General features: G+C 48.5%; 1 long non-coding RNA gene across 3 annotated transcripts in view; it reads left to right on the top strand.

Annotated features, from left to right (window-relative positions):
* LOC311513525 overlaps nt 1-14,089 on the top strand; it is a 118,054-nt gene that overhangs the window by 22,732 nt on the left and 81,233 nt on the right. Inside the window, exons 1-2 of one of the 3 annotated variants that reach the window (XR_014709745.1) lie at nt 11,924-12,011; nt 13,388-13,493. The exons of 1 other annotated variant lie outside the window; for it this stretch is intronic. This is a non-coding gene — a long non-coding RNA (uncharacterized lncRNA). Of the gene's footprint in view, nt 1-11,923; nt 12,012-13,387; nt 13,494-14,089 lie in introns of those variants that run through there. One more of the 3 variants, XR_014709746.1, reaches the window with a different exon arrangement.

Genomic DNA, 14,089 nt, shown 5'->3' with positions numbered 1-14,089 from the left:
GCTTAAGCCAGTCTGTAAATATTAGAGATCAGGATGAGACCTGTGATGGGGCCTGTTATCCCACATCTGCTAGCGCAGGGTTCTTACATCATCCTCTGGCTCATCTGGTGTGGACTACTGTTAGAGACAGGATACTGGGCTAGATGGAACCCAGGTCTGATCCAGATCTGATTGCAAACTATTGAAATTCCTATGCTTCTACGCAGCACTTGTTGGTTTATTCCCTTACTTTAGGATTGCCCTGTACCAGGCTAAAGAAGAAATCAATTCAAGTGTTTGGTTTTGGAATGAAATACAGCTGATAAATAAAATGACACACATCTCACAGCAGAGTGGTGCTAGAGACCTTGGGTATCAGGAACAGATTAGCAACCCCAACCCTGCTCCTCCTGAAGATGAGGAGGGGAAATCACACATTTAGTTTTAATAGTATGTTCAATTAGTTCTGAGTTTAAAACTTGACTCATGACACCCGTAAATGAAATTTGCTGCAACCTGCAGTGGGTTGCCAATGAGGAAATGTTCCCTCCACTGGCTCTCTGGGAGGGAAGGAAAGAAATAATCGCAGCAGCTGGGACTTGTAGCAGCTGCTTACAGCGGCTGGTGAAAGTCTGGCCATGTGTTACCTCCCTGTTTCAGCAACATGAATGGTGCTCCTTGCTGGCTACTGGAAGGATAGGGTAGCTGGGTGATGGTGCCTCATAGTGATCTCTCCTGTGTGGTGCAGTCGTGTAGAATCCTGCCTGACTCTCAGCTTTTACAGAATGACTTAGTTTCCCTCCGCTTTCTTCAACTGTCATGGCACCCAGTGCAAAGACAGAGAGAGGGAGAAAAAAGATGTTATGCTCAAACTGTAATGTTCAGAAGAAAAACAAATTCAGATTTGCAGGGGAAGTGTCAGCCTAGAACATTCAAGTGAGATTTACTATTCTATTCTTATTGCAGTTTTACAAAGGCCCAGCACCAGTGAGATGCATGCTCTAGTGTGCTGTGTAAGATGGCTGGGGGGACTGGAAGGCTTGCGGGTGGGGAGTGGGGCAGTAGGGGATGGCCTACAAAGCCTGTCAGCCCAAGGGGCCAGATTTAAAAAGAGCCCAGTATGCAATTGTAACCTACACACCTCCTGGGGGTGGTGCTCTGTCCCATCTAGTGGCACCAAGACCACTTAGAGAGAGATTAAGGAGCCTCTGCTACAGCCTTAGCCAAGGGCCATGTGGCTTTTAGCTCATTCAGTAGAGGCTCATGCATTTAGCTCCAGAGGTCCCAGGTTCGATCCCGCCCGCTGACTCTGACGACTGGGGTCTGTTAGTGTTATACAATGTGCACTCAGCCTGAAAGTGGGCTCTTCTGAAAATGCAACCACTTACTCAGGCACATAAATGGGAGCTGAGCTCTTGGGAAAATCCAGCCTTAAGTGCTACAGTGAGTTGCCTGGTGCAGAACAGTTCTGAGAATCAGGTCCTTAGCTAGGTGGCTAAATGGGTTTCTGGTTTGTGTGTAGCTCAGTTCAATGGGGCTGAATAAATTTTGCTACTATTATATTCTCTACAGCTTCTTACACTGCTCTGATTCCCATAGTGTTTGAGTGCCCTCAAGTCATGCATTAAGTGATGGACTGACGTCTGTCAGGTGTCGTTTGTTCTCTTGCTCATCCTTTCCCCAGGAGACTTGTGTGTGCAGAGGAGGGTTTGATCAGCAAAAAATTCATTTTGGTTGACATTTTCCATTTTTGTAGTTTAAAATAAAAACACACCAAAAATGAAACATTTGCTTTTGGTTTTAAAAAATGGTATTTTTTTTTTCATTTTTGGAAACCAATCATTTTTACTGAAAACCGCTTTCAAAAATCTCCAATTTTTCAGTTTTTGGTTCTTCATTTTAAACAAATTTCAGGAAATTTCAGGATAAAAATGATTTGATTTCAATATGTCTCACAAAAATATAATTCTAATTTTCCAATGAGCTCTAGCAATATTTGGATCTAGGCTTGGTAAGCTGGATAGTCTAGTTCTGGGGTTTTGGGTCAGTCCAGTCATGGACCAGCTGTCGGTTCCAATCCAAATGCCTTCCCACATCAGGGGTGTGTAAATCTGGGCTTTTGGCCCTTTAGCTGGGACAGGTATCCACTCTCTCCTCATTGCTGCCTTTGCTGGCAGGCTCAGCTGAAAGGCCAAGGACTGTTTGCCCATGGAGCCAGAACTCCTCTCTCCTGTAGAAGTGGAGTCCTTCCAGGTTAGTTGGTGAACAGTAAAGAGAGAACTCCCCCTGCCGCTCGCCCTGCTCTGTAGACAGGCAGAGGTCTCATTTCACTGGAGCCGTCAATCTGGGCACCTTTCTCTAGCACAAAATTCACTGTGGACAAAAACCATGGCCATACCTATTTAATCTCATCAATTTAAAACCTTGTTCCATCTGGCTCCTGTCCTTTCTTCCAGCAGGTTGTCGCTCTCATCCGAGCTGGCAGTTGTGGTACACTAACTACAGAGTGTCGGAGTCACTATCATAAGGAATAGACTTGTGCTGGGCAGCCCACTAGGTCAAACCTGGGGGGCACGCTCAGTGTGACGTAGGCTAAATGACTGGTAGCAGCTGACCGGACAGCCCCTAAACAACAGTAGTGGAACAGTCAGTGTGGGGGTGTTGTAGCCACGCCAGTCCCAGGATATTAGAAAAACACGGAGGGCAAGGTCATATCTTTTATTGGACCAACTTTGGTTGGTGAAAGAGTCAAGCTTACACAGACAACTTGAAGAAGAGCTCTGGGTAGGCAGGAAAGCTTTTCTCTCTCACCAACAGAAGGTGGTCCAGTCAGAAATATTACCTCACCCACCTTGTTTCTCTAGTCCAATGTAATGATACTTGAAAATCATCCTCTTGCCAGGCAATTTTATCCACTAAAGATCTGTGTTAATGGGGCCAGTTGTCTCTGACCTTACAGGGGGGAAATACATGACAACACATCCAAAGCCGCTATCACCTGAAACCCCTCTTCTCCCACCTCTTCCTCCACGTACATTTCTTTCTGTCCCAAGTGAGCCAACTCCTTGCACTTGAGCATTGCATAAGAGGTGTGTCTGCTTATAGTGGGGTGCAGCTCCTGAAGTGGGAGGTGCCACAGAGGGTTTGCTGTGTGTATGTCTAGGGTTTTGGCCCTCTAGCTGGGACAGGTATCCACTCTCCTCTCATAGCCTTTCAGCTGAGCCTGCCAGCAAAGGTGGCAAAGGGCTGATTGCCCATGAAGCTAGAGGTGGAGTCCTTCCAGGTCAGTGTATGATCTCTATGGATGCTTCTGTGTGTGTGTGTCTGAATGCACATGGACAGGAAGCGACTATGTGAGGTTGTGAGAACATGTATGTAGCTGCATGTACGTGTTTGTAGGGGAGTATGAGACTGTGTGTGTGTTGTGTGCAGATGTGGGATCATGTGTGATTCTGTGTGTGCATCTGTGATTGTGGGTGGGAGCCTGTGACCATGAGATGAGATTCGTGTGTGTGTGAGAGAGAGAGAGAGAGAACTTGCGTTTCAAGCAATCTCTCCCTTGTGTGCTAAGGGTGTACCACCACCCTTAGTACCCTCCTCAGTCTGATGCTCCCTTAACAAGCAGAGCTGGATCTGTTTCATCTTCTTCTCTCTATCCAGAAGTTTTTCCCCTTTGTCAGAGAGCACAGCGAGAGCCAGCGATAAATTGCTGACTCCACCAACATGAATATTGTTCAATTATTCACAGATGTGTTTTGGCCCTGCTTGACAAAAGCCTCTGCTTCAGCACATTTGGTCTGCTCACCAAAGGCAGTCATGCTAATATGGAATCAGCCGTCATTAGCAGACTCTTAGCAGCTTTCAACCACTCCGCACTTTTTCTTTCATCCACTCCATCATTTTCTCTTACGATTTCATTAACACAAGCCAAGCGTATCCTCCACTTGTGCTTCTCTGGGAAGTCTAACAAGTTCAGAAAGACACCTGCTGAAATTCCTGAGCTGCGCGTTGCCTTCAGTTATTCATCCCTACAGTTCTGCACCCTAAGTCTCTTTCCCCTGACGTCTCAGGGAGACTGTCCCTTCCAATGCAGAACTGAACGTTACAAAGCTGTCTGCATATCTCAGAAGTTGGTGTGGGTGCTCAGCTCCTTAAACCCCAAGGCTGTTATGAACAGATGTGTCAGGCTGGGATCTTCTATTCAGTATAGACTTGTGCTGAGCAGCCCGCTAGCTAGCAGTGTGCGTTTGTCACTGGCATCAGTGTGTTTCACAGCCAGTGCACCAGCGCCTCCTATTCGCCCGCTACTAGGAAGGAGCAATGAATAATTGGGATTATTATGGTAGCCCCAAAGGTCTGAGTTAGGATCAGGGCCCCGTGGTGCTGGGTGCTGTACATAGACAACAGGCAGTCCTGGCCCTGGAGGTTTACACACTAACAGACTCAAAACTGATAAAGGCTAAGGGACTGGGGTATAACATATAAGCAGAAAAGGAGGAAGAAGCAACCCCTTGGACCAGCACCCGGATCACTGACAGTTGTGGGCAGAGAGTTGGGGTGACCTCCTCCCTGTGCTCCTCCTGCTGTATTCCCATGCATCCCCCTCCTTGCTCTTGCAATCCTCCTTCTTTGTGCCCACCTCCTGAAACGAGCCTCCTGGTGTTGCCACTCGTCCCTCTGAGGATATGTAATCCTGGCACTAATCCATGGTAATCAGGTGGCAACCAGAAGGAGCTGCCCTCCCTGTATCGAATGGCCCCAAGAGGAGAGCGTATCCTGGTTGTGCTGCTTGATGTTTCCAAGAGTCAAAGCTAGCGGCTTGGAGAGCCCTTCATGCCACGCAACGTGGAGCTGATGCTCTTCTTGTTTACACCACACTGTGTTTGCTGGAGTCGCTCTTGAATTCATCATCATCCCCGAGGCACATCCTGAACAGACACAGCTGCCTGGCAGAGCGAGTGCCACTCAGCTCGATTTCTAGCAAGGGTCTTAAGATGGTCTGGCAAGATATTCTGTTAAACTCCTCATGGGCGGTCTGATCACGCCCCTGAAGCTTTTGGTGACCACATGACAAACATGGCAAACATGCTTTGTAATTTGCCGTTCTTCCATCCTAATATGTCTGTACCAAGACAGCTGCCGAAACCAAACCAGCGCTGACAGAGGCGGTGGCTGGGCACAGCTACCACTGTCCTCATTGATTTTTGTCCTGCCTCTCCTGAATTGCACCAGTATAACTGAGAGCAAATCAGGCCCTGACAGACAGTTCCCTGTCAACCTGGCATAACCCCTGTGAGGTTATGAGAGGGATTCACAAGCACGAGAGAACTGATTTTTCAGAAGAGCTCAGCGTGTTGGGTGCTGCTCTCTGTTGAAGTTCCAGCCGCAAATGTTGCAGTAGGAGCCGCAGGATGCTGAGCAGGAAAAATCTGTGTATTATTTAAGTGCCTAAATTAGGGGGTGGGCCCTGGAAAATCTGTCCCTGAGCTCTGTTCAAAATCTGGCCCACACTGATAGACACGCACCACCCGTACTCTTCCTTAGTGCAGGATTCTGTATTGCATGAACCAAGAAAATTAAAGTGAGTACCAAGACCAGATTCTTGTCTCATTGACACCAGTGTAAATCTGGACAAACACCACTGAGCTACTGGAGTTATTCCCTATTCGTACTAGCATCCCTGAAATCAGACTCTAGCCCCCAAGCCCCGAGTCACAGCAATGCAGCGCCGTTGATCTCAGTGGCGTCATGTCTGATTTAGACTGGAGTCCTGACCAACTGATGTCCCTCTCTTCCTCTCAGGGTGTCCATTTGATCAAATCAACTCGGGACCCTCCATTTTTTAAACCTGGCAGCAGCCCCCTCTCCCCACTCCTGTATACACACTGGGAATTGGCAATAGATCTCCGAACTTTATTGAGTTGTGTCCAGCCAGCAGAAGGCAATTTTAAAAGCTCATATGATTTTTGAGATTTACAGCTCTACTTTATGAAAAATATAAAAGTGGTTCCTTTTCACCCAGCCCCCCCCCCCCCCCGCTTCCTGTATCCCCCTGGCGCTCTGTCTACTGATTTAGGGGCACCAGGTTTGTGGGCACATTAATCAGAGGGCGATTGAGAAAGCTGAGCGCTTTCACTGCATGCCTAGGCTCTGTGTTGCAGTGGCAGTTATGATAGCCCAGTTCCATTTGCTTTAGGGGCATAGGGGTGGAGCTTCTTGAATCCTATTAATCCAGCTGCTCTGTTTGATTAATTTATTTATGTTTTCTAACCATTCTGCAGAGGTGTTTATGTAACCCACATGCTTCCTGGGTGTGGTGTTCTGTCCCCTCTCTTGGCACCAAGACCACTTAGAGATTAATGAGTCTGCCACAGCCTTAGCTAAGGGCCATATGGCTTTTAGCTCATGCAGTAGCAGTTCATGCATTTGGCTCCAGAGGTTCCCAGGTTCGATCCTGCCTGCCAATGACCGGGGCCTGTCGGGGTTACATTTAGTCGAGTTAGTTGGGAATTTTTTTTAATACATACTTTTTTTTCCCCCTCCAAAAGTGCTGATTTATCAAAACGGAAACTTTCTGAGGAAACGCGTCAGTGCTGACAACTTTCACCAGGAAGTTTTCTCAGTTCCAGGATGGATTTCTGGTCAGAGAGAGACAGAGGTTCCAGAATATTTAGCAGTGGTTAGGACATTCTATCTCCGGTGTGGGAGATCCAGCTTCCAGTTCCTGCTATAATAAGGCAGTGCAAGCACCCAGTCTCCCACATACCAGGTGACTGGCTTAGCCAGACGATTCCTGGGTATATCTCTCTCGCTCTTACATTTTTATTATTATTATTTTTTATTTTTTTTACAAAAAATGTAAGGGTTTCTGTTTCATTCCAATGGGAAACAAAACCAAGCGTAGCCTCAACATTTTTTTGTAAAATGGGATTCTTGTTTTCTGGCCACCCTTAGTTTGTATACAGAGTTATTCGCTCAGATGTGATTGTTATAGCTGATCAGCAAAAGACTTATTTCCGCCTCCCCCCAGTGAAACATTTTGTTGATAATGCAACAACAAAAAAATCAAATTTTCTGTTGAAAATGTTCAAACCTCCCCTCCCCCCAAATCAGGATTTCATCATCATCGTAATGAAAAAAACCCAAAGAAACCAACCACCTAGGGTTGCCAATTTTGGTTGTGAGGTTTCCTCACATGACATAATCTTTAATCTTAAATGCCTGAAGACTCCAGGACAATCCTGGAGGGTTGGAAACCCTACAACCACCCCAGCATGCCAATACTTTGGTTTTGGTTGCATTTCTTTTTCTATGAAAACCCACCCACTTTAATGGAAAATGAAACACCTTTCCTGGGGGGGGGGGGGGCTTTTATTGAAAAATAAATGGTGACAGCATCTGTTCAGGGTCCGTGCGTTATGGGTTAAATGCTATCAGGCAGCCTGGTGTGCCCGGGCCTCATTTGAAGAAGGGGCTTTCAGAGGAACTGGTAATGAACCTTGTGTCTCTAGATCACTAGCTCAGAGCTGGCCCTGGGTCAGTAATGGCTGCGAGTTGGCCTTATTCCCATCTGACAACTGTCCAGTGGCCTTCATGAAATGAGTTTGCAGGGTCTGAGTCCACACCCTGCTTACCTCACCACCAAAGCTGGCCGTAACTAACCCTCCCAGTGATGAAGGACTGAACAGGCCCATAGAGACTGGCTCCTCTTCCTCCTAGAAGAAGGGGCAGGGTCAAATTATACCAGCTGGGCCACGTGGGAATGCCTTGCACTGCCGTTGTCTGCACTGGGCCTGTTCTGGGGATAACCAGCAGCAGTCTTTTCTATTTCCCCCACAACTGAAATGCAGCTGCCTCTGGGCTCACAGCAACACTGTGGCTCACAGCAACGCTGCCGAAGAGTTTAGAATGGGAAGTGAAGAAAAACACTGTGTGCAATTGAAACTACAGGGGAAATCTAACTGGGTACAACACTGACCCCAGAGTGCCCCTTATTAACTCACTAACATCACTTCTTGAAACCGCCTCGGTTTACCTTGGAAGTCTCCTATCCAAGCATTGACCAGACTCAACACGTCTTAGCTAATGAAACTAGTACCTAAGGTGATACAGCTCTGGATGTCTGAATAGTTCTAGCAACAGGATGGAGTTTCACACCTGCAGGAGATAGATGGCCTCAGTAGACTTTGTAGATAGGAGTCTGGGCAGCTTTGTGCGTGTGTGCGTGTGGGCATTTGTCTGGGTGTTCACGTGAGCACGTCTCTGCATGTATGTGTATACATCCGTGTGTGTGTGCATAGGTGCCTGTAGGTGTGTTCATGTGGGCACATCTGTGTGTGTGTGCGCGCTCGTGCACGTGGGTGTCTGTAGATGTGAGTATCTCTGGGTGTGCGCGTACTTGTACCAGTGGATACAGGTGCTAAGTTACGCCGTGCCCATTTGTTTCGGAGAAAGAGCCAAACCATTTCTCAACCTGGCGTCAGATCTGAAAAGACAATCAAAGCCTCTCTCCTCTGCCCTCTCCTTCCATCATGGTCTTTCCCTCCCTGTCTCCTGTTGCTCCCACGAGGCTCTGAGAGGCTCTGCGCCATGTGCATTGCCCCCCAGCCATGTCCGTCAACAGGCCGGGACTGACAGCCTGACGGATGACGCCCTAACACTGCTAGATGGGAGAAATACTAGATTTATCCCGCCCTGCCGTGCCCAGCAGAGCTGCTTCGACAGGTTTGCTACGGTTACAAAGTGACAGCATCACAGGCATGCACGTGAAGCGGCGATGCAGTGTAGCTCCAGCCCCCCCAGTTGGTTACAGGCGATGGTTGGTCTTCGGAAACTTTTAACGTGTCAGAACAGTTTAAAGGACAGAGACGAAAAAAGGAACGAATATGACACTGCGGACGTGCTCCCCGGCTGCACAGCCATGCTCTGCTGTCCTACACGCAGCGGTGGGATCACTGCTCCATGCCTCTTCTGGTGAGAGCTTCTATCTCTGCTGCATGGTGGATGGCAGCTGCCTGGGAAAGCAGAGCTTCGGCGTGCACAGCCACGGCAACCCTCACCCTCCTTCAGCGGGCTTCCTTATCCTGCTACCCCCAGGGTCTGACTCTAAGGCAGTTACTGATTCCCTTAGGGTGCCCACCTCCAACCCTTCATGTAATCCATTCCACTCCTGCTGGAGGAATGCAGTCCCTTCTCTGCCTCGAATACAGCACATAGGGCCCATGGGAACAGGGGGGCTTGGTTGAACCTAGATCAGTGGTTCTCAAACTGTTGGTCAGGACCCCAAAGTAGGTCGTGGGCTGGCATTAGACTTGCTGGGGCCCAGGACCAAAGCCAGAGCCCAAGCCCCACCACCCGGGGCCGAAGTCCCAGGGCTTCAGACCTGGGCAGCGAGGCCCAGGTTACAGGCCCTCTGCCCAGAGCTGTAGCACTTGGGCTTTGGCCTCCCCACCCAGGGCAGCGGGACTCAGGCTTTGGCTTTGGCCACCCCGCCCCGCCCACAGCAGGTGTGCTCAGGCTCCGGTCCCCTCTCCTGAGGTTGTTGTAGTAATTTTTGTTGTCCAAAGGGCTCGCGGCGCAATTAAGTTTGACAAACACTGCCCTCGATCCTTCCGCTCTGGCCTACACCACTTGAGCGAACCAGCTGAGTCCATCAGCTAAAGAGTAGCAGCAGGCAGCTGCTCGGCCACAGAAGGAGGGAAGGCACGCGCTGAACAGTGTGTTATGGCTGGACTAAACATTTTTGCCCTATATTTCCCACCATGGCCGCTACAGCTGCAGCTCCACCCCTGGGAGGGCTAGTAAAGACAAAGTGCCAGCACTCCACTGCGTTTTAAGCAGCATATTGTGCCAACTTGCTGAGCAGGGTTAGACGACACAGGGGCTAGGGTGCTGGTGGGTGCTTAGAACCTTGTAGGTATTAGGGCTCCTGTTGCTGGCGTTGTATCGCTCCTAGGAATGGTGGGAGATTTTTGTCAGCAAACCTCAGGCAAAGACCCTCCCTCTCTCTGTCTCTCTCTGTCAGGGCTCCTATATGATGCCCATCGCTGTGACATCACATCATCTCCCTCCCGCTTCCTCTCTCTTTGGAGAGTACTCCTCCGGCCCTTTAAAACTCCCTACAGATTAAAAGTAGAAAGAAAACTGACCTCCCTTGGGCTGTTAAAAGACACTTAAGTCTTTCCAAAGTGTTTCAGATTTGGGGCTTTCAGTGCACACTCCCAAGCTGCAGGGCTTTTTTGCAGTGGTCAGAAGAAGGTAATTGATCACTGACTTCCTTCCCCAGGGCTGGAGCACACACATCAGCATGTGGGTCGGGTTATGGATGGCTGCAAACCCTGTGAGTAGATGCTTTTAATTAAATTTCAGCTGAATAGCCTGTCACTACCGAAGAGGGATACAAGGAGGGGAGGGAGATGTGTGGAGAAGTTTTTTTGCAATGCTCAACTTCCCACCAAGTGTAGGCTGAGAAAGTGCTGACTAGCCACAGGGAAATCTTCCACCCCGAGTCTCCGTATTCAGGCAGGGTGCCAGGCAGTGTGAAAGCTGCATCCTCCTCTCTGGGAGCTGAAAGGAAGTTGGGAGGTGCTGAGTTGATGGCAGGTGGGAGTTATGGTTTTGCAATTGCTCATCCTCATCACAGAACCACTGTGTTATCTAGCACGATAGAAGGTCGGTGCTCTGGAGGGGTAAGGTGACTGGAGTAACAGGAGGCCTATGGGTGACCAACGAGGGGCATGATTGTCCTGGGGTTTGTGCACTCGTCTAAAACTTGGGAGACCAGGGTTCAAGGTTCTGCTCTGCCACAGACTTCCTCTGTGACCTTGGGCAAGCTCTGTTCCTCCATTCCCCATCTGTACAATGGGGCAAAGAGCAGTTCCCTCTCACAGTGGGGTGGGGAGAGTACATACATGACAGATTGTGTGGTGCTCTGTCATTATGGCAATGGGGAAGTCCCCCAGGCAGATAGTTATGTGTTCCTGGGAAGGGGTGTGGTAAGAAGAAGCGAAGGGGAATGCAGCTGCTGTGGTAACCCCACAGGACCCCAGGGTAGAAATAGCAGGGGATGCAGCAGGTCAGGATTGAGGGTGTCAGCTGGAATAATAAAGGGGATGTGGGGCAGAGTTGGCAGAGCTGTGTGGGGAACTTGGGGCTGGAACATCCCTCTAAATATACAATGGGCTGAGGAACTCCAAGACTGTGTTGGGACTAAGGTTGAGAGGGGAAGACAGACTGTGGGAGCTTCTTGTTCATGGGTACCTCAGGGAAAGCTACAGCCCTTCCCTCCAGCTGGCCAGCGGGTCCCAACCTCTCCAGCGATTGTTCTCTGGACTTCTCTCAAGCCAGGACTTTGAGGAGGTCAGATGGGGACGCAGACTCTGCTGTGTCCTGGCATTGGTCTTGACTCTTCTTGAATTGAAGAGACATAATCACAAAAGGACCAAAGAGAGTCTTGGGAGCTCGGCAGATAAAACTGAATTAAATGGCCAGTTGGTTTGTATTAAACAAAACAAAGTAAGGGACCAGCATAAATAGCCCCATTGCATGGACCTGCCGCTGTATTGCTAAGATTCAGAGCTGTATGCTCCTTCACACCATCTCAGGTCACTTCTTCCATTCTTGCCTCTCCCACACAGGTGAGTTCAGGACAGACAATCACCTAGTGTTCTTTAGTAGCACAATGTGTTGTCATCTGGGGTCAGGGCTGGAATTCCAGAGGGCTACAGAGGCATCATGCTCAATCATGGTTATCAGAGGAGTAGATGTGTCACTCTGCAGTGCCCTCCACAGTAACAGGCTAGTGACAGAGTGAACTACCACCTGGGCAGAAAAAAAAACACCCTCAAGCAGCTGGCGCCAATTAATCAATCCCCTCTGCAGCTGCTGGGAATGAGAGGGGTCTGGAGTCTTTATAACCAAACCCAGCTCATTCCCCAGAGGAAAAGGAGAGGCAAGACCCAAGAAGCCTGTGTGCTGAAGGGCCGGTGTTAAGGAGGAAACACTGGAGGAGAGAGAATCACCTGGGGAAAAAGGTACTGAGTTTGGGGAGAGGTGGGCATGGGGGCTGCCTTTCTAGGCAACTTTGGATTTGCCTGAGAGGCAATTTATGGGGAAATGGGACTAAAGACTTTGGGTGTAGATGATGATAAACCTGAATACTGAAACATTGTCTATTTTTTTTTTTAAACCATGCTAGCTAGATTACAGCTCGTGTGGGTCTGCCTACCTAAACTGCAAACGTGCCTTCAGCTGGAGTGTAGACATAATCTCATGGGTGTAAATAGCCTCTTTACTGTAGTACTTGAGCACATTGCAGTCTCTAATGTGTTTATCCCTCACAACTCTCCTGGCTGGCAGGGCAGTGCTTTTATCCACCTTTCATAAGCGAGAACTGCAGCATGCAGACTTAGGCCCAGACTTGTGAAGGTATTTAGGGGCTGCTGTGCTCAGCATTGCCCTGCCTAACTGATATAGGAGCCTAAATCCAATCAACAATGGATGGGTCTGGGTCTAGGTGACTTTCCCAAGGTCACAAGGAGCTAGTGGCAGTGTAGGGAAGTGAACCTAGATCTACTGAGCCCCCATGCAGTGCCTTAACCACATGGCCATCTGTTCTCTCTCTGCTCTGCTGCTATTTTTATCTGTGTTGCAACACTGTTGACCCCAAACTGATTACAACAGAGCCTCAGACTGGGTAATTGGAGCATAAGCGAACCTACAGTTGTATCCTATTGTGGTGGGTATTGCAGGGCTGCTTTGCCAACAGACTGTCCTCTGTGGCATTCATTTCTTGCTGGTCAAGTGTTTTCAACATCCTCCTCGCAGCCCTGGTTTTAGGGCCTTGAGAATTAAGCTTTGCATCACTGAGGTTATTTCCAGGTCTTTGCATTATCTGCAAATCACTATCTTTCCTTCCCCCCCCCCTCCCAGATTACCTCTTGAACAATCCTATCTTTTTAATTAAACTGTCTGGACTTGCTCCTCCATCAGTTCCTTTTGTTGATACCTTTACATGCACACCAGGACTGAGGCTTTCATCTGCACTTCCATGGCTCATGTGAAGAAGAAAACACCTTTCCCCTGGCTGGCCTTTCTGTTTCCCTGCAGTGAGAGCAAGGTGAGGGGTTGCAGCACTGTGGTACCAGTCTAATCACCCATTGCCTCAGCTTCTGGTTAGAGAAGGAACAGGGATGTGATATTGGGTGTGTTTCTCAAAACCCCAGCTCCTGGAGTCCTGTGAATCTGGGAGATTTTTAGCTTCCATTTTGAAGAGCAGAGTATGTTTCTAATCCTTAGGCTTGCAGGGAGAAGCCTGAAAATGTGACCTCACAGGCTTAAAAGCCAAAAGATAGATTAAAAAGAATCCAGAATGCCTTTTATTTATTTATTTATTTATTTATTTTTAAAGGCAGTCCTGCAACTCTGATGTTGATGTTCCTACTTGCACATGATGTTCACTCTGGGCCAAATCAATCTGTGGCATAGCTGGATTGACTTCAGTAGTTACACCAGGGGTGAGTCATGCCCTCTGACAAAAGCATTTTTTTTTCCTTCTTTCAGTTCCTGAGCCATGGTGCTAGCACAAAACATGATCTCTGAGCAGCTGCAGTTCCAAACGCCCCATATTAGTCCAACTGAGATCTCGTCAAGAGACTTATGTTCAAGAATAAATAGCTCCGCGTAGGAGCCTTAGGCAGTGAAGGGGGCTTGAAAGGAAAAAGGGCTGAACCAAAGAGAAATCTCAACAAAGTTTTGTTTATAATCCTGTAACAAAGGGGGGGGGGTGCGAATCTTTGAGCAGAATAGACTGGAGGAAGCAAAGAGCTGGAAATAAAGCATTTTCCCTTCCCATTTATCCTTAAATAAAAAGCTTCAGAACAAAGCCCCTGTACAGAACAGAATTAGCCCTTTTTTGCAGTTAAACAGAAAGCAACCAGCTAGCTCTGGCCTCATGCCAGCGGCCTTCTGGTGCTGTGCTTTCAAAGCATCCAAACGTAGTGTACGCGCGGCTACCTTACCAAAGCATCAGTTCACCCTTGGACGGCAGAAGAGTGCCTTTCTTAGCTATCTATGGTACTTTTATGGGCCCTATAATGGTAAACTGAAGTCC

Source organism: Lepidochelys olivacea (genome assembly GCF_965140295.1).
Source record: "Lepidochelys olivacea isolate rLepOli2 genome assembly, chromosome: 26".
In the NCBI taxonomy this organism is placed as follows: domain Eukaryota; kingdom Metazoa; phylum Chordata; order Testudines; family Cheloniidae; genus Lepidochelys; species Lepidochelys olivacea.
The sequence above is the reverse complement of the archived record's forward strand: the minus strand, read 5'-3'. Positions and strand labels throughout refer to the sequence as shown.